Source organism: Carica papaya, chromosome 8 (genome assembly GCF_054855325.1).
Source record: "Carica papaya isolate Zhongbai chromosome 8, ASM5485532v1, whole genome shotgun sequence".
Taxonomy (NCBI): Eukaryota; Viridiplantae; Streptophyta; class Magnoliopsida; order Brassicales; family Caricaceae; genus Carica; species Carica papaya.
In genome coordinates this window covers 18,386,360-18,403,101 of record NC_142316.1, presented here as the reverse complement: position 1 = coordinate 18,403,101, position 16,742 = coordinate 18,386,360, and the positions used below count along the sequence as shown (strand labels likewise).

Below are 16,742 nucleotides of genomic sequence, written 5' to 3'. Positions count from 1 at the left end.
AGAAAGGAGAAGGAGTGTATGTATTTGCAGCGCGAAATTAAACAGGTGCGATCATACCAGCACTAAAGCCTCGGATCCCATCAGAACTCGGCAGTTAGGTGTGCTTGGGCGAGAGTAGTACTCGGATGGGTGACCACTTGGGAAGCCCTCGTGTTGCACCTTTTTTTTCTCGGATGTGTTGTTCGACGTTACGCGCGAATGAAATTATAAACTGCTGGTTCATTTACAAAGGTGAGTCACGGTGCTGGGGCATATTACTTGATATTTGAACGAGAAAGAGAGATGCAGAGTGCACGCACAAGGAAACAAATGACGGGAAAAGGGATGGGAGGAGAAAGAGTGTACGTATTTGCAGTGCAGAATGAAACATGAGGGATCATACCAGCACTAATGCAACGGATTCTATCAGAACTCCGCAGTTAAGGGTGCTTGGGCGAGAAAAGTACTTAGATGGGTGATCCTGCGAAGTCCTTATATTTCACCCATTTTCTTGGGAGGTCCTCGTGTTGCACCCATCTTTTTGCAGATGATTCTTTCGACGTTACGCGCGACTTGATTTATGGTCTGCAGGTTTAGTCGCAAATGTGAGTCACGGCGCAGTGGCATTTTACTTGATATTAGAACGAGTACGGGAGGTGCAGTGCGCACGCACAAGGAAACAAATGACGGGAGGATGAAGAAAAAGGAAGGAGAGTATGTATTTAAAGCGCAGAATTAAAAAAGTGGCATCATACCAGCACTAATGCACTGGATCCCATCAGAACTCAGCAGTTAAGCGTGCTTGGGCGAGAGTAGTACTCGGATGGGTGACCTCTTGGGAAGTCCTCGTATCGCAACAATTTTTTTTCAGATGGGTCGTTCGACGTTACGCGCGACTGGAACTATGGTCCACTGGTTTATACGCAAATGTGAGTCAAGAATCAGGGGCATTTTAATCGATATTAGAACGAGAAGGAGAGGTGCAGTGTGAACGCACAAGGAAACAAATGATGGGAGGGGGCGACAGAAGAAGGAGTGTATGTATTTTCAGCACGAAATTAAACAGGTGCGGTCACACCAGCACGAATGCAACGGATCCCATTAGAACTCCGCAGTTAATTGTACTTTGGCGAAAGTAGTACAATGATGGGTTACCTCCTGGGAAGTTCTCGTGTTGCACCCATTTTTTTTTTTCAGATGTGCCGTTCGACGTTACGCGCGACTTTAATTATTGTCCGCAGATTTATTCGCAAATGTGAGTGACGGCGCCGTGGCATTTTACTTGATATTTGAACGAGAACGAGAGGTGCAGTGCGCACGCACAAGGAAACAAATGACGGGAGGGGGAAGAAAGGAGAAGGAGTTTATGTATTTGCAGCGCGAAATTAAACAGGTGCGATCATACCAGCACTAATGCACCGGATCCCATCAGAACTCCGCAGTTAAGTGTGCTTGGGTGAGTGTAGTACTCACATGGGTGACCTCTTAGGAAGTCCTCGTGTCGCACCAATTTTTTTTCAGACGGGTCGTTCGACTTTACGCGCGACTGGAACAAGGGTCCGCTGGTTTATACGCAAATGTGAGTCAAGAAGCAGGGGCATTTTAATCGATATTAGAACGAGAGGGAGAGGTGCAGTGTGAACGCACAAGGAAACAATTGATGGGAAAGGGAGGGAAGGAGAAGGAGTGTATGTATTTTCAGCACGAAATGAAACAAGTGCGATCATACCAGCACTAATGCAACGGATTCTATCAGAACTGCGTAGGTAAGGGTGCTTGGGCGAGAGTAGTACTAGCATGGGTTACCTCCTGCGAAGTCCTTATATTTCACCCATTTTCTTATGAAGTCCTCGTGTTGCACCCATTTTTTTGCAGATGATTCTTTCGATGTTACGCGCGACTTGAATTATGGTCCTCAGGTTTATTCGCAAATGTGAGTCACGGCGCTGTAGCATTTTACTTGATATTAGAACGAGAACGGGAGGTGCAGTGCGCACGCACAAGGAAACGAATGACGGGAGGGGGAAGAAAGGGGAATGAGTTTATGTATTCGCAGCGCGAAATTAAACAGGTGCGATTATACCAGCACTAATGCACTGGATCCCATTAGAACTCCGCAGTGAAGTGTGCTTGGGCGAGATTAGTACACGGATGGGTGACCTCCTGGGAAGTTCTCGTGTCGCACCAATTTTTTTTCAGACGGGTCGTTCCATGTTACGCGCGTCTGGAACTAGGATTCGCTTGTTTATACGCAAATGTGAGTCAAGAAGCAGGGGCATTTTAATCAATATTAGAACGAGAATGAGAGGTGAAGTGTGAACGCACAAGGAAACAAATGACAGGAGGGGGAAAAAAGGAGAAGGAGTTTATGTATTTTCAGCGCGAAATTAAAAAGGTGCGATCATACCAGCACTAAAGCCTCGGATCCCATCAGAACTCCGCAGTTAGGTGTGCTTGGGCGAGAGTAGTACTCGGATGGGTGACCACTTGGGAAGCCCTCGTGTTGCACCTATTTTTTTCGGATGGGTTGTTCGACGTTACGCGCGAATGGAATTATAAACCGTTGGTTCATTTGCAAAGGTGAGTCACGGTGCCGGGGCATATTACTTGATATTAGAACGAGAAAGAGAGATGCAGAGTGCACGCACAAGGAATCAAATGACGGGAGGGGGAAGAAAGGAGAAGGAGTTTATGTATTTGTAGCGCGAAATTAATCAGGTGCGATCATACCAGCACTAATGCAACAGATCCCATCATAACTCCGCAGTTAAGTGTGCTTGGGCGAGAGTAGTACTCGGATGGGTGACCACTTGGTAAGTCCTCGTGTCGCACCCATTTTTTTGCAGATGATTCTTTCGACGTTACGCACGACTTGAATTATGGTCCTCAGGTTTATTCGCAAATGTGAGTCACGGCGCTGTAGCATTTTACTTGATATTAGAACGAGAACGGAAGGTGCAGTGCGCACGCACAAGGAAACAAATGACGGGAGGGGGAAGAAAGGGGAATGAGTTTATGTATTTGCAGCACAAAATTAAACAGGTACGATCATACCAGCACTAATGCACCGGATCCCATCAGAACTCCGCAGTGAAGTGTGCTTGGCCGAGATTAGTACTCGGATGGGTGACCTCCTGGGAAGTCCTCGTGTCGCACTAATTTTTTTTTTCAGACGGGAAATTCGACGTTACGCGCGACTGGAACTAGGGTCCACTGGTTTATACGCAAATATGAGTCAAGAAGCAAGAGCATTTTAATGAGAGGTGAAGTGTGAACGCACAAGGAAACAAATGATGGAAGGGGGAAGAAAGGAGAAGGAGTGTATGTATTTGCAGCGCGAAGCTAAACTGGTGCGATCATACCAGCACTAAAGCTCCAGATCCCATCAGAACTCCGCAGTTAAGTGTGCTTGGGTGAGGGTAGTACTCGGATGGGTGACCACTTGGGAAGCCCTCGTGTTGCACCTATTTTTTTTCGGATGGGTTGTTCGACGTTACACGCGAATGGAATTTTAAACCGCTGATTCATTTGCAAAGGTGAATCACGGTGCCGGGGCATATTACTTGATATTAGAACGAGAAAGAGAGATGCAGAGTGCACCCACAAGGAAACAAATGATGGGAGGTGGGATAGGAGGAGAAAGAGTGTATGTATTTGCAGTGCAGAATGAAACATGAGGGATCATACCAGCACTAATGCAACGGATTCTATCAGAACTCCGCAGTTAAGGGTGCTTGGGCGAGAAAAGTACTCGGATGGGTGACCTAATGCGAAGTCCATATATTTCACCCATTTTCTTGGGAGGTCCTCGTGTTGCACCCATCTTTTTGTAAATGATTCTTTCGACGTTACGCGCGACTTGATTTATGGTCCACAGGTTTATTCGCAAATGTGAGTCACGGCGCCGTGGCATTTTACTTGATATTAGAACGAGTACGGGAGGTGCAGTGCGCACGCACAAGGAAACAAATGACGGGAGGAGGAAGAAAAGAGAAGGAGTGTATGTATTTGAAGCGCAAAATTAAACAAGTGGCATCATACAAGCACTAATGCACCGGATCCCGTCAGAACTCCGCAGTTAAGTGTGCTTGGGCGAGAGTAGTACTCATATGGGTGACCTCCTGGTAAGTCCTCGTATCGCAACAATTTTTTTTCAGATGGGTCGTTCGACGTTACGCGCGACTGGAACTATGGTTTGCTGGTTTATACGCAAATGTGAGTCAAGAATCAGGGGCATTTTAATCGATATTAGAACGAGAATGAGAGGTGCAGTGTGAACGCACAAGGAAACAAATGATGGGAGAGGGGGAGGGAAGAAGGAGTGTATGTATTTTCAGCACGAAATTAAACAGGTGCGGTCACACCAGCACAAATGCACCGGATCCCATCAGAACTCCGCAGTTAAGTGTGCTTTAGCGAAAGTAGTACAATGATGGGTTACCTCCTGGGAAGTTCTCGTGTTGCACCCATTTTCTTTTTTTCAGATGTGCCATTCGACGTTACGCGCGACTTTAATTATGGTCCGTAAATTTATTCGCAAATGTGAGTCACGGTGCCGTGGCATTTTACTTGATATTTGAACGAGAACGTGAGGTGCAGTGCGCACGCACAAGGAAACAAATGACGGGAGGGGGAAGAAAAGAGGAGTTTATGTATTTGCAGCGCGAAATTAAACAGGTGCGATCATACCAGCACTAAAGCTCCGGATCCAAACAGAACTCTGCAGTTAAGTGTGCTTGGGCGAGAGTAGTACTCGGATGTGTGACCACTTGGGAAGCCCTCGTGTTGCTCCTATTTTTTTTCGGATGGGTTGTTCGACGTTACGCGTGAATGGAATTATAAACCGCTGGTTCATTTGCAAAGGTGAGTCACGGTGCCGGGGCATATTACTTGATATTAGAACGAGAAAGAGAGATACAGAGTGCACGCACAAGGAAACAAATGACAGGAGGGGGGATGGGAGGAGAAAGAGTGTATGTATTTACAGTGCAGAATGAAACATGAGGGATCATACCAGCACTAATGCAACTGATTCTATCAGAACTCCGGAGTTAAGGGTGCTTGGGCGAGAAAAGTACTCGGATGGGTGACCTCCTGCGAAGTCCTTATATTTCACCCATTTTCTTGGGAGGTCCTCGTGTTGCACCCATCTTTTTGCAGATGATTCTTTCGACGTTACGCGCGACTTGATTTATGGTCCGCAGGTTTATTCGCAAATGTGAGTCACGGCGCCGTGGCATTTTACTTGATATTAAAACGAGTACGGGAGGTGCAGTGCGCACGCACAAGAAAACAAATGACGGGAGGAGGAAGAAAAGAGAAGGAGTGTATGTATTTGAAGCGCAAAATTAAACAAGTGGCATCATACCAGCACTAATGCACTGGATCCCATTAGAACTCTGTAGTTAAGTGTGCTTGGGCGAGAGTAGTACTCGGATGGGTGACCTCTTAGGAAGTTCTCGTATCGCAACAATTTTTTTTCAGATGGGTCGTTCGACGTTACGCGCGACTGGAACTATGGTCCGCTGGTTTATACGCAAATGTGAGTCAAGAATCAGGGGCATTTTAATCGATATTAGAACGAGAAGGAGAGGTGCAGTGTGAACGCACAAGGAAACAAATGATGGGAGGGGGGAGGGAAGAGGGAGTGTATGTATTTTCAGCACGAAATTAAACAGGTGCGGTCATACCAGCACAAATGCACCGGATCCCATCAGAACTACGCAGTTAAGTTTGCTTTGGCGAAAGTAGTACAATGATGGGTTACCTCATGGGAAGTTCTCGTGTTGCACCCATTTTCTTTTTTTCAGATGTGTCGTTCGACGTTACGCACGACTTAAATTATGGTCTGCAGATTTATTCGCAAATGTTAGTCACGGCGCCGTGGTATTTTACTTGATATTTGAACGAGAACGAGAGGTGCAGTACGCACGCACAAGGAAACAAATGACGGGAGGGGGAAGAAAGGAGAAGGAGTTTATGTAGTTGCAGCGCGAAATTAAACAGGTGCAATCATACCAGCACTAATGCACCGGATCCCATCAGAACTCCGCAGTTAAGTGTGCTTGGGCGAGAGTAGTACTCAGATTGGAGACCTCCTGGGAAGTCCTCGTATCGCACTAATTTTTTTTCAGACGGGTCGTTCGACGTTACGCGCGACTGGAACTAGGGTCCACTGGTTTATACGCAAATGTGAGTCAAGAAGCAGGGGCATTTTAATCGATATTAGAACGAGAAAGAGAGATGCAGAGTGCACGCACAAGGAAACAAATGACGGGAGGAGGGATGGAGGGAGAAAAAGTGTATGTATTTGCAGCGCAGAATGAAACATGAGCAATCATACCAGCACCAATGCAACGAATTCTATCAGAACTCCGCAAGTTAAGGGTGCTTGGGTGAGAGTAGGACTAGGATGGGTGACCTCCTGCTAAGTCCTTATATTTCACCCATTTTCTTAGGAAGTCCTCGTGTTGCACCTATTTTTTTGCAGATGATTCTTTCGACGATACGTGCGACTTGAATTATGGTCCTCAGGTTTATTCGCAAATGTGAGTAACGGCACCGTAGCATTTTACTTGATATTAGAACGAGCACGGGAGATGCATATGCGCACGCACAAAGAAACAAATGACGGGAGGGGGAAGAAAGGAGAAGGAGTTTATGTATTTGCAGCGCAGAATTAAACAGGTGCGATCATACCATCACTAATGCACTGGATCCCATCAGAACTCCGCAGTTAAGTGTGCATGGGCGAGAGTAGTACTCAGATGGGTGACCTCATGGGAAGTCCTCGTGTCGCACCAATTTTTTTTCAGACGGGTCGTTCGACGTTACGCGCGACTGGAACTAGGGTCCGCTGGTTTATACTCAAATGTGAGTAAAAAAGAAAGGGTATTTTAATCGATATTAGAACGAGAAGGATAGGTGCAGTTTGAACGCACAAGGAAACAATTGATGGGAGGGGGAGGGAAGGAGAAGGAGTGTATTTATTTTCAGCACGAAATGAAACAGGTGCGATCATACCAGCACTAATGCAACGGATCCCATCAGAACTCCGCAGTAAAGTGTGCTTGGGCGAGGGTAGTACTTGGATGGGTGACCACCTGGGAAGCCCTCGTGTTGCACCTATTTTTTTTCGGATGGGTTGTTCGACGTTACGCGCGAATGGAATTATAATCCGCTGGTTCATTTGCAAAGGTGAGTCACGGTGCACTAGATCCCATCAGAACTTCGCAGTTAAGTGTGCTTGGCGAGATTAGTACTCGGATGGTTGACCTCCTGGGAAGTCCTCGTGTCGCACCAATTTTTTTTCAGACGGGTCTTTCGACGTTACGCGCGACTGGAACTAGGGTCCGTTGGTTTATACGCAAATGTGCTTCAAGAAGCAGGGGCATTTTAATCGATATTAGAACGAGAAGCAGAGGTGCAGTGTGAACGCACAAGGAAACAATTGATGGGAGGGGGAGGGAAGGAGAAGGAGTGTATGTATTTTCAGCACGAAATGAAACAGGTGCGATCATACCAGCACTAATGCAACGGATTCTATCAGAACTCCGTAGGTAAGGGTGCTTGGGTGAGAGTAGTACTAGCATGGGTTACCTCCTACGAAGTCCTTATATTTCACCCATTTTCTTGTGAAGTCCTCATGTTGCACCCATTTTTTTGCAGATGATTCTTTCGATGTTACGCGCGACTTGAATTATGGTCCTCAGGTTTATTCGCAAATGTGAGTCACGGCGCTGTAGAATTTTACTTGATATTAGAACGAGAACGGGAGGTGCAGTGCGCACGCACAAGGAAACAAATGACGGGAGGGGGAAGAAAGGGGAATGAGTTTATTTATTTGCAGCGCAAAATTAAACAGGTGCAATCATACCAGCACTAATGCACCGGATCCCATCAGAACTCCGCAGTTATGTGTGCTCGGATGGGTGACCTCCTCCGATGTCATTATATTTCACCCATTTTCTTGGGAGGTCCTCGTGTTGCACCCATCTTTTTGCAGATGATTCTTTCGACGTTACGCGGGACTTGATTTATGGTCCGCAGGTTTATTCGCAAATGTGAGTCACGGCACCGTGGTTTTTTACTTGATATTAGAACGAGTACGGGAGGTGCAGTGCGCACGCACAAGAAAACAAATGACGGGAGGAGGAAGAAAAGAGAAGGAGTGTATGTATTTGAAGCGCAAAATTAAACAAGTTGCATCATACCAGCACTAATGCACTAGATCCCATCAGAACTCTACAGTTAAGGGTGCTTGGGCGAGAGTAGTGCTCGTATGGGTGACCTCTTGGAAGTCCTCGTATCGCAACAATTATTTTTCAGATGGGTCGTTCGACGTTACGCGCGACTGGAACTATGGTCCGTTGGTTTATACGCAAATGTGAGTCAAGAAAAAGGGGCATTTTAATCGATATTAGAACGAGAAGGAGAGGTGCAGTGTGAACGCACAAGGAAACAAATGATGGGAGGGGGGGAGGGAAGAAGGAGTGTATGTATTTTCAGCACGAAATTAAACAGGTGCGGTCACACCAGCACAAATGCACCGGATCCCATCAGAATTCCGCAGGTAAGTGTGCTTTGGCGAAAGTAGTACAATGATGGGTTACCTCCTGGGAAGTTCTCGTGTTGCACCCATTTTCTTTTTTTCAAATGTGGCGTTCGACGTTACGCGCGACTTTAATTATGGTCCGCAGATTTATTCGCAAATGTGAGTGACGGCGCCGTGGCATTTTACTTGATATTTGAACGAGAACGAGAGGTGCAGTGCGCACGCACAAGGAAGCAAATGACGGGAGGGGGAAGAAAGGAGAAGGAGTTTATGTATTTGCAGGCGAAATTAAACAGGTGCGATCATACCAGCACTAATGCACCGGATCCCATCAGAAATCCGCAGTTAAGTGTGCTTTGGCGAAAGTAGTACAATGATGGGTTACCTCCTGGGAAGTTCTCGTGTTGCACCCATTTTCTTTTCTTCAGATGTGCCGTTCGACGTTATGCGCGACTTTAATTATGGTCAGCAGATTTATTCGCAAATGTGAGTGACGGCGCCGTGGCATTTTACTTGATATTTGAACGAGAACGAGAGGTGCAGTGCGCACGCACAAGGAAACAAATGACGGGAGGGGGAAGAAAGGAGAGGAGTTTATGTATTTGCAGCGTGGAATTGAAGGGGCGCGATCATACCAGCACTAATGCGCCGGATCCCATCAGAACTCCGCAGTTAAGTGTGCTTGGGCAAGAGTAGTACTCGGATGGGTGACCTCCTGGGAAGTCCTCGTATCGCACCAATTTTTTTTTCAGACGGGTCGTTCGACGTTACGCGCGACTAGAACTATGGTCCGTTGGTTTATACGCAAATGTGAGACAAGAAGTAGGGGCATTTTAATCAATATTAGAACGAGAAGGAGAGATACAGAGTGCACGCACATGGAAACAAATGACGGGAGGGGGGATGGAGGGAGAAAAAGTGTATGTATTTGCAACGCAGAATGAAACATGAGCCATCATACCAGCACCAATGCAACGGATTCTATCAGAACTCCACAAGTTAAGGGTGCTTGGGCGAGAGTAGCACTAGGATGGGTGACCTCCTGCGAAGTCCTTATATTTCACCCATTTTCTTAGGAAGTCCTCGTGTTGCACCCATTTTTTTGCAGATGATTCTTTCGACGATACGCGCGACTTGAATTATGGTCCTCAGGTTTATTCGCAAATGTGAGTCACGGCACCGTAGCATTTTACTTGATATTAGAACGAGCACGGGAGGTGCAGTGCGCACGCACAAGGAAACAAATGACGGGAGGGGGAAGAAAGGAGAAGGAGTTTATGTATTTGTAGCGCAAAATTATATGGGTGCGATCATACCAGCACTAATGCACCGGATCCCATCAGAACTCCGCAGTTAAGTGTGCTTGGGCAAGAGTAGTACTCGGATGGGTGACCTCCTGTGAAGTCCTTGTGTCGCACAAATTTATTTTCAGACGGGTCGTTCGACGTTAAGCACGACTTGAACTAGGGTCCGCTGGTTTATACGCAAATGTGAATCAAGAAGCAAAGGCATTTTAATCGATATTAGAACGAGAAGGAGAGGTGCAGTGTGAACGCACAAGGAAACAATTGATGGGAGGGGGAGGGAAGGAGAAGGAGTGTATGTATTTTCAGCACGAAATAAAACAGGTGCGATCATACCAGCACTAATGCAATGGATTCTATCAGAACTCCGTAGGTAAGGGTGCTTGGGCGAGAGTAGTAGTAGCATGGGTTAGCTCCTGCGAAGTCCTTATATTTCACCCATTTTCTTGTGAAGTACTCGTGTTGCACCCATTTTCTTTTTTTCAGATGTGCCGTTCGACGTTACGCGTGATTTTAATTATGGTCCGCAGATTTATTCGCAAATGTGAGACACGGCGCCATGGCATTTTACTTGATATTTGAACGAGAACGAGAGGTGCAGTGCGCACGCACAAGGAAACAAATGACGGGAGGGGGAAGAAAGGAGAAGGATTTTATGTATTTGCAGCGCGGAATTAAATGGCTGCGATCATACCAGCACTAATACACCAGATCCCCTTAGAACTCTGCAGTTAAGTGTGCTTGGGCGAGAGTAGCACTCGGATGGGTGACCTCCTGGGAAGTCCTCATGTCGCACCAATTTTTTTTCAGACGGGTCGTTCGACGTTACGCGCGTATGGAACTAGGGTCCGCTGGTTTATACGCAAATGTGAGTCAAGAAGCAGGGGCATTTTAATCGATATTAGAATGAGAATGAGAGGTGAAGTGTGAACGCACAAGGAAACAATTTACGGGAGGGGGAAGAAAGGAGGAGTGTATGTATTTGCAGCGCGAAATTAAACCGGTGCGATCATACCAGCACTACAGCCCCGGATCCCATCAGAACTCCGCAGTTAAGTGTGCTTGGGCGAGAGTAGTACTCGGATCGGTGACCACCTGGGAAGCCCTCGTGTTGCACCTATTTTTTTTCGGATGGGTTGTTCGACGTTACGCGCGAATAGAATTATAAACCGCTGGTTCATTTACAAAGGTGAGTCATAGTGCCGGGGCATATTACTTGATATTAGAACGAGAAAGAGAGATGCAGAGAGCACGCACAAGGAAACAAATGACGGGAGGGGGGATGGGAGGAGAAAGAGTGTATGTATTTGCAGTGCAAAATGAAACATGAGGGATCATACCAGCACTAATGCAATGGATTCTATCAGAACTCCGCAGTTAAGGGTGCTTGAGCGAGAAAAGTACTCGGATGGGTGACCTCCTGCGAAGTCCTTATATTTCACCCATTTTCTTGGGAGGTCCTCGTGTTGCACCCATCTTTTTACAGATGATTCTTTCGACGTTACGCGCGACTTGATTTATAGTCCGCAGGTTTATTCGCAAATGTGAGTTATGGCGCCGTGGCATTTTATTTGATATTAGAACGAGTACGGGAGGTGCAGTGCGCACGCACAAGGAAACAAATGACGGGATGAGGAAGAAAAGAGAAGGAGTGTATGTGTTTGAAGCGCAAAATTAAACAAATGGCATCATACCAGCACTAATGCACTGGATCCCATCAGAACTCTGCAATTAAGTGTGCTTGGGCGAGAGTAGTACTCGGATGGCTGACCTCCTGGGAAGTCCTCACGTCGCACTAATTTTTTTCAGATGGGTCGTTCGACGTTACGCGCGACTGGAACGAGGGTCCGCTGGTTTATACGCAAATGTGAGTCAAGAAGCAGGGGCATTTTAATCGATATTAGAACGAGAAGGAGAGGTGTAGTGTGAACGCACAAGGAAACAATTGATGGGAGGGGGAGGGAAGGAGAAGGAGTGTATGTATTTTCAGCACGAAATGAAACAGGTGCGATCATACCAGCACTAATGCAACGGATTCTATCAAAACTCCGTAGGTAAGGGTGCTTGGGCGAGAGTAGTTCTAGCATGGGTTACCTCCTGCGAACTCCTTATATTTCACCCATTTTCTTAGGAAGTTCTCGTGTTGCACCCATTTTTTTGCAGATGATTCTTTCGACGATACGCGCGACTTGAATTATGGTCCTCAGGTTTATTCGCAAATGTGAGTCACGGCACCGTAGCATTTTACTTGATATTAGAACGAGCACGGGAGTTGCAGTGCGGACGCACAAGGAAACAAATGACGGGAGGGGGAAGAAAGGAGAAGGAATTTATGTATTTGCAGCGAAGAATTAAATGGGTGCGATCATACCAGCACTAATGCACCGGATCCTATCAGAACTCCGCAATTAAGTGTGCTCTGGCAAGATTAGTACTCGGATGGGTGACCTCCTGGGAAGTCCTCGTGTCGCACCAATTTTTTTTCAGACGGGTCGTTCGACGTTACGCGCGTCTGGAACTAGGGTCCACTGGTTTATACGCAAATGTGAGTCAAGAAGCAGGGGCATTTTAATCGATATTAGAACGAAAATGAGAAGTGAAGTGTGAACGCACAAGGAAACAAATGACGGGAGGGGGAAGAAAGGAGAAGGAGTGTATGTATTTGCAGCGCAAAATTAAACTTATGCGATCATACCAGCACCAAAGCCCCGGATCTCATCAGAACTCCGCAGTTAAGTGTGCTTTGGCGAGAGTAGTACTCGGATGGGTGACCACTTGGGAAGCCCTCGTGGTGCACCTATTTTTTTTCGGATGGGTTGTTCGACGTTACGCGCGAATGGAATTATAAACCGCTGGTTCATTTACAAAGGTGAGTCACGGTCCCGGGGCATATTACTTGATATTAGAACGAGAAAGAGAGATGCAGAGTGTACGCACAAGGAAACAAATGACGGGAGGGGGGATGGGAGAAGAAAGAGTGTATGTATTTGCAGTGTAGAATGAAACATGATGGATCATACCAGCACTAATGCAACGGATTCTATCAGAACTCCGCAGTTAAGGGTGCTTGAGCGAGAAAAGTACTCGGATGGGTGACTTCCTGCGAAGTCCTTATATTTCACCCATTTTCTTGGGAGGTCCTCGTGTTGCACCCATCTTTTTGCAGATGATTCTTTCGACGTTACGCGCGACTTGATTTACGATCCGCAGGTTTATTCGCAAATGTGAGTCCCCGCGTCGTGGCATTTTACTTGATATTAGAACGAGTACGGGAGGTGCAGTGCGCACGCACAAGGAAAGAAATGACGGGAGGAGAAAGAAAAGAGAAGGAGTGTATGTATTTGAAGCGCAAAATTAAACAAGTGGCATCATACCAGCATTAATGCACTGGATCCCATCAGAACTCTGTAGTTAAGTGTGCTTGGGCGAGAGTAGTACTCGGATGGGTGACATCTTGGGAAGTCTTCGTATCGCAACAATTTTTTTTCAGATGGGTCGTTCGACGTTACGCGCGACTGGAACTATGGTCTGCTGGTTTATACGCAAATGTGAGTCAAGAATCAGAGGCATTTTAATCGATATTTGAACGAGAAGGAGAGGTGCAGTGTGAACGCACAAGGAAATAAATGACGGGAGGGGGGGAGGGAAGAAGGAGTGTATGTATTTTCAGCACGAAATTAAACAGGTGCGGTCACACCAGCACAAATGCACCGGATCCCATCAGAACTCCGCAGTTAACTGTGCTTTGGCGAAAGTAGTACAATGATGGGTTACCTCCTAGGAAGTTCTCGTGTTGCACCCACTTTTTTTTTTCAGATGTGCCGTTCGACGTTACGCGCGACTTTAATTATGGTCCGCAGATTTATTCGCAAATGTGAGTCACGGCGCCGTGGCATTTTACTTGATATTTGAACGAGAACGAGAGGTGCAGTGCGCACGCACAAGGAAAGAAATGACGGGAGGGGGAAGAAAGGGAAAGGAGTTTATGTATTTGCAGCGCGAAATTAAATAGGTGCGATCATACCAGCATTAATGCACCGGATCCCATCAGAACTCCGCAGTTAAGTGTGCTTGGGTGAGAGTAGTACTCGGACTGGTGACCTCCTGGGAAGTCCTCGTGTTGCACTAATTTTTTTTTTCAGACGGGTCGTTCGACATTACGCGCGACTGGAACTAGGGTCCACTGGTTTATACGCAAATGTGAGTCAAGAAGCAAGGGCATTTTAATTGATATTAGAACGAGAAGGAGAGATGCAGAATGCACGCACAAGGAAACAAATGACGGGAGGGGGGATGGAGGGAGAAAAAGTGTCTGTATTTACAGCCCAGAATGAAACATGAGCAATCATACCAGCACCAATACAACGGATTCTATCAGAACTCCGCAGGTTAAGGGTGCTTGGGCGAGAGTAGCACTAGGATGGGTGACCTCATGCGAAGTCCTTATATTTCACCTATTTTCTTAGGAAGTCCTCGTGTTGCACCCATTTTTTTGCAGATGATTCTTTCGACGTTACGCGCGATTTAAATTATGGTCCTCAGGTTTATTCGCAAATGTGAGTCACGGCACCTTAGCATTTTACTTGATATTAGAACGAGCACGAGAGGTGCAGTGTGCACGCACATGGAAACAAAATACGGGAGCGGGAAGAAAGGAGAAGGAGTGTATGTATTTGCAGTGCAGAATGAAACATGAGGGATCATACCAGCACTAATGCAACAGATTCTATCAGAACTCCGCAGTTAAGGGTGCTTGGGCGAGAAAAGTACTCAGATGGGTGACCTCCTGCGAAGTCCTTATATTTCACCCATTTTCTTGGGAGGTCCTCGTGTTGCACCTATCTTTTTGCAGATGATTCTTTCGATGTTACGCGCGACTTGATTTATGGTCCGCAGGTTTATTCACAAATGTGAGTCACGGCGTCGTGGCATTTTACTTGATATTAGAACGAGAACGGGAGGTGCAGTGCGCACGCACAAGGAAACAAATGACGGGAGGGGGAAGAAAGGGGAATGAGTTTATGTATTTGCAGCGCTAAAGTAAACAGGTGCGATCACACCAGCACTAATGCACCGGATCCCATCAGAACTCCGCAGTTAAGTGTGCTTGGGCTAGAGTAGTACTCTGATGGGTGACCTCCTGGGAAGTCCTCGTGTGGCACCAATTTATTTTCAGACGGGTCGTTCGACGCTACGCGCGACTGGAACTAGGGTCCGCTGGTTTATACTCAAATGTGAGTCAAGAAGCATGGGCATTTTAATCGATATTAGAACGAGAAGAAGAGGTGCAGTGTGAACGCACAAGGAAACAATTGATGGGAGGGGGAGGGAAGGAGAAGGAGTGTATGTATTTTCAGCACGAAATGAAACAGGTGCGATCATACCAGCACTAAAGCAACGGATTCTATCAGAACTCCGTAGGTAAGGGTGCTTTGGCGAGAGTAGTACTAGCATGGGTTGCCTCCTGCGAAATCCTTATATTTCACCCATTTTCTTGTGAAGTCCTCGTGTTGCACCCATTTTTTTGCAAATGATTCTTTCGACGTTACGCGCGACTTGAATTATGGTCCTCAGGTTTATTTGCAAATGTGAGTCATGGTGCCGTGACATTTTACTTGATATTAGAACGAGAACGGGAGGTGCAGTGCGCACGCACAAGGAAACAAAAGACGGGAGGGGGAAGAAAGGGGAATGAGTTTATGTATTTGCAGCGCGAAATTAAACAGGTGCGATCATACCATCACTAATGCACCGGATCCCATCAGAACTCCGCAGTTATTTGTGCTTGGGCGAGATTAGTACTCGGATGGGTGACCTCCTGGGAAGTACTTGTGTCGCACCAATCTTTTTTTCAGACGGGTTGTTCGACGTTACGCACGTCTGGAACTAGAGTCCGCTGGTTTATACGCAAATGTGAGTCAAGAAGCAGGGGCATTTTAATCGATATTAGAACGAGAATGAGAGGTGAAGTGTGAACGAACAAGGAAACAAATGACAGGAAGGGGAAGAAAGGAGAAGGAGTGTATGTATTTGCAGCGTGAAATTAAACAGGTGCGATCATACCAGCACTAAATCTCCGGATCCCATCAGAACTCAGTAGTTAAGTGTGTTTGGGCGGGAGTAGTACTCGGATGGGTGACAACTTGGGAAGCCCTCGTGTTGCACCCATTTTTTTTCGGATGGGTTGTTCGACGTTACTTGCGAATGGAATTATAAACCGCTGGTTAATTTGCAAAGGTGAGTCACAGTGCCAGGGCATATTACTTGATATTAGAACGAGAAAGAGAGATGCAAAGTGCACGCACAAGGAAACAAATAACGGGAGGGGGGATGGGAGGAGAAAGAGTGTATGTATTTGCAGTGCAGAATGAAACATGAGGGATCATACCAGCACTAATGGAAAGGATTCTATCAGAACTCCGCAGTTAAGGGTGCTTGAGCGAGAAAAGTACTCGGATGGGTGACCTCCTGCGAAGTCCTTATATTTCACCCATTTTCTTGGGAGGTCCTCGTGTTGCACCCATCTTTTTGCAGATGATTCTTTCGACGTTACGCGCGACTTGATTTATGGTTCGCAGGTTTATTCGCAAATGTGAGTCACGGCACCGTGGCATTTTACTTGATATTAGAACGAGTACGGGAGGTGCAGTGCGCACGCACAAGGAAGCAAATGACAGGAGGAGGAAGAAAAGAGAAGGAGTGTATGTATTTGAAGCGCAAAATTAAACAAGTGGCATCATACCAGCACTAATGCACTGGATCCCATCAGAACTTTGCAGTTAAGTGTGCTTGGGCGAGAGTAGTACTCGGATGGGTGACCTCTTGGGAAGTCCTCGTATCGCAATAATATTTTTTCAGATGGGTCGTTGACGTTACACGTGATTGGAACTATGGTCCGCTGGTTT

At 46.5% G+C, this 16,742-nt stretch overlaps 3 non-coding genes and 30 pseudogenes across 3 annotated transcripts; all 33 read left to right on the top strand.

Moving 5' to 3' along the window:
- Positions 1 to 43: 43 nt before the first annotated feature.
- Positions 44 to 162, top strand: LOC148247431 (5S ribosomal RNA; annotated as a pseudogene).
- Positions 163 to 721: 559 nt separating this feature from the next.
- LOC148247430 (5S ribosomal RNA) lies at positions 722 to 839 on the top strand (annotated as a pseudogene).
- Positions 840 to 1,043: 204 nt separating this feature from the next.
- On the top strand, positions 1,044 to 1,162 carry LOC148247429 (5S ribosomal RNA; annotated as a pseudogene).
- A 208-nt stretch (positions 1,163 to 1,370) lies between these two features.
- LOC148247428 (5S ribosomal RNA) lies at positions 1,371 to 1,489 on the top strand (annotated as a pseudogene).
- A 559-nt stretch (positions 1,490 to 2,048) lies between these two features.
- Positions 2,049 to 2,167, top strand: LOC148247427 (5S ribosomal RNA; annotated as a pseudogene).
- A 205-nt stretch (positions 2,168 to 2,372) lies between these two features.
- Positions 2,373 to 2,491, top strand: LOC148247426 (5S ribosomal RNA; annotated as a pseudogene).
- A 204-nt stretch (positions 2,492 to 2,695) lies between these two features.
- On the top strand, positions 2,696 to 2,814 carry LOC148247425 (5S ribosomal RNA; annotated as a pseudogene).
- A 205-nt stretch (positions 2,815 to 3,019) lies between these two features.
- LOC148247424 (5S ribosomal RNA) lies at positions 3,020 to 3,138 on the top strand (annotated as a pseudogene).
- Positions 3,139 to 3,327: 189 nt separating this feature from the next.
- LOC148247423 (5S ribosomal RNA) lies at positions 3,328 to 3,446 on the top strand. The gene has a single exon (XR_015815576.1). It is a non-coding gene; the product is annotated as a 5S ribosomal RNA (ribosomal RNA).
- A 561-nt stretch (positions 3,447 to 4,007) lies between these two features.
- Positions 4,008 to 4,125, top strand: LOC148247422 (5S ribosomal RNA; annotated as a pseudogene).
- A 204-nt stretch (positions 4,126 to 4,329) lies between these two features.
- On the top strand, positions 4,330 to 4,448 carry LOC148247421 (5S ribosomal RNA; annotated as a pseudogene).
- Positions 4,449 to 4,654: 206 nt separating this feature from the next.
- Positions 4,655 to 4,773, top strand: LOC148247420 (5S ribosomal RNA; annotated as a pseudogene).
- Positions 4,774 to 5,334: 561 nt separating this feature from the next.
- On the top strand, positions 5,335 to 5,452 carry LOC148247419 (5S ribosomal RNA; annotated as a pseudogene).
- Positions 5,453 to 5,655: 203 nt separating this feature from the next.
- LOC148247418 (5S ribosomal RNA) lies at positions 5,656 to 5,774 on the top strand (annotated as a pseudogene).
- A 209-nt stretch (positions 5,775 to 5,983) lies between these two features.
- On the top strand, positions 5,984 to 6,102 carry LOC148247417 (5S ribosomal RNA; annotated as a pseudogene).
- A 562-nt stretch (positions 6,103 to 6,664) lies between these two features.
- Positions 6,665 to 6,783, top strand: LOC148247416 (5S ribosomal RNA; annotated as a pseudogene).
- A 205-nt stretch (positions 6,784 to 6,988) lies between these two features.
- LOC148247415 (5S ribosomal RNA) lies at positions 6,989 to 7,107 on the top strand. The gene has a single exon (XR_015815795.1). It is a non-coding gene; the product is annotated as a 5S ribosomal RNA (ribosomal RNA).
- A 1,072-nt stretch (positions 7,108 to 8,179) lies between these two features.
- On the top strand, positions 8,180 to 8,296 carry LOC148247414 (5S ribosomal RNA; annotated as a pseudogene).
- A 204-nt stretch (positions 8,297 to 8,500) lies between these two features.
- Positions 8,501 to 8,619, top strand: LOC148247413 (5S ribosomal RNA; annotated as a pseudogene).
- Positions 8,620 to 8,827: 208 nt separating this feature from the next.
- LOC148247412 (5S ribosomal RNA) lies at positions 8,828 to 8,946 on the top strand (annotated as a pseudogene).
- A 208-nt stretch (positions 8,947 to 9,154) lies between these two features.
- On the top strand, positions 9,155 to 9,273 carry LOC148247411 (5S ribosomal RNA; annotated as a pseudogene).
- Positions 9,274 to 9,835: 562 nt separating this feature from the next.
- Positions 9,836 to 9,954, top strand: LOC148247410 (5S ribosomal RNA). The gene has a single exon (XR_015814962.1). It is a non-coding gene; the product is annotated as a 5S ribosomal RNA (ribosomal RNA).
- Positions 9,955 to 10,517: 563 nt separating this feature from the next.
- Positions 10,518 to 10,636, top strand: LOC148247409 (5S ribosomal RNA; annotated as a pseudogene).
- A 202-nt stretch (positions 10,637 to 10,838) lies between these two features.
- LOC148247408 (5S ribosomal RNA) lies at positions 10,839 to 10,957 on the top strand (annotated as a pseudogene).
- Positions 10,958 to 12,194: 1,237 nt separating this feature from the next.
- Positions 12,195 to 12,313, top strand: LOC148247407 (5S ribosomal RNA; annotated as a pseudogene).
- Positions 12,314 to 12,518: 205 nt separating this feature from the next.
- On the top strand, positions 12,519 to 12,637 carry LOC148247406 (5S ribosomal RNA; annotated as a pseudogene).
- A 561-nt stretch (positions 12,638 to 13,198) lies between these two features.
- LOC148247405 (5S ribosomal RNA) lies at positions 13,199 to 13,316 on the top strand (annotated as a pseudogene).
- Positions 13,317 to 13,520: 204 nt separating this feature from the next.
- LOC148247404 (5S ribosomal RNA) lies at positions 13,521 to 13,639 on the top strand (annotated as a pseudogene).
- Positions 13,640 to 13,847: 208 nt separating this feature from the next.
- Positions 13,848 to 13,966, top strand: LOC148247403 (5S ribosomal RNA; annotated as a pseudogene).
- A 917-nt stretch (positions 13,967 to 14,883) lies between these two features.
- On the top strand, positions 14,884 to 15,002 carry LOC148247402 (5S ribosomal RNA; annotated as a pseudogene).
- A 559-nt stretch (positions 15,003 to 15,561) lies between these two features.
- On the top strand, positions 15,562 to 15,680 carry LOC148247401 (5S ribosomal RNA; annotated as a pseudogene).
- A 206-nt stretch (positions 15,681 to 15,886) lies between these two features.
- Positions 15,887 to 16,005, top strand: LOC148247400 (5S ribosomal RNA; annotated as a pseudogene).
- A 561-nt stretch (positions 16,006 to 16,566) lies between these two features.
- On the top strand, positions 16,567 to 16,684 carry LOC148247399 (5S ribosomal RNA; annotated as a pseudogene).
- The last annotated feature ends 58 nt before the right edge of the window (positions 16,685 to 16,742 follow it).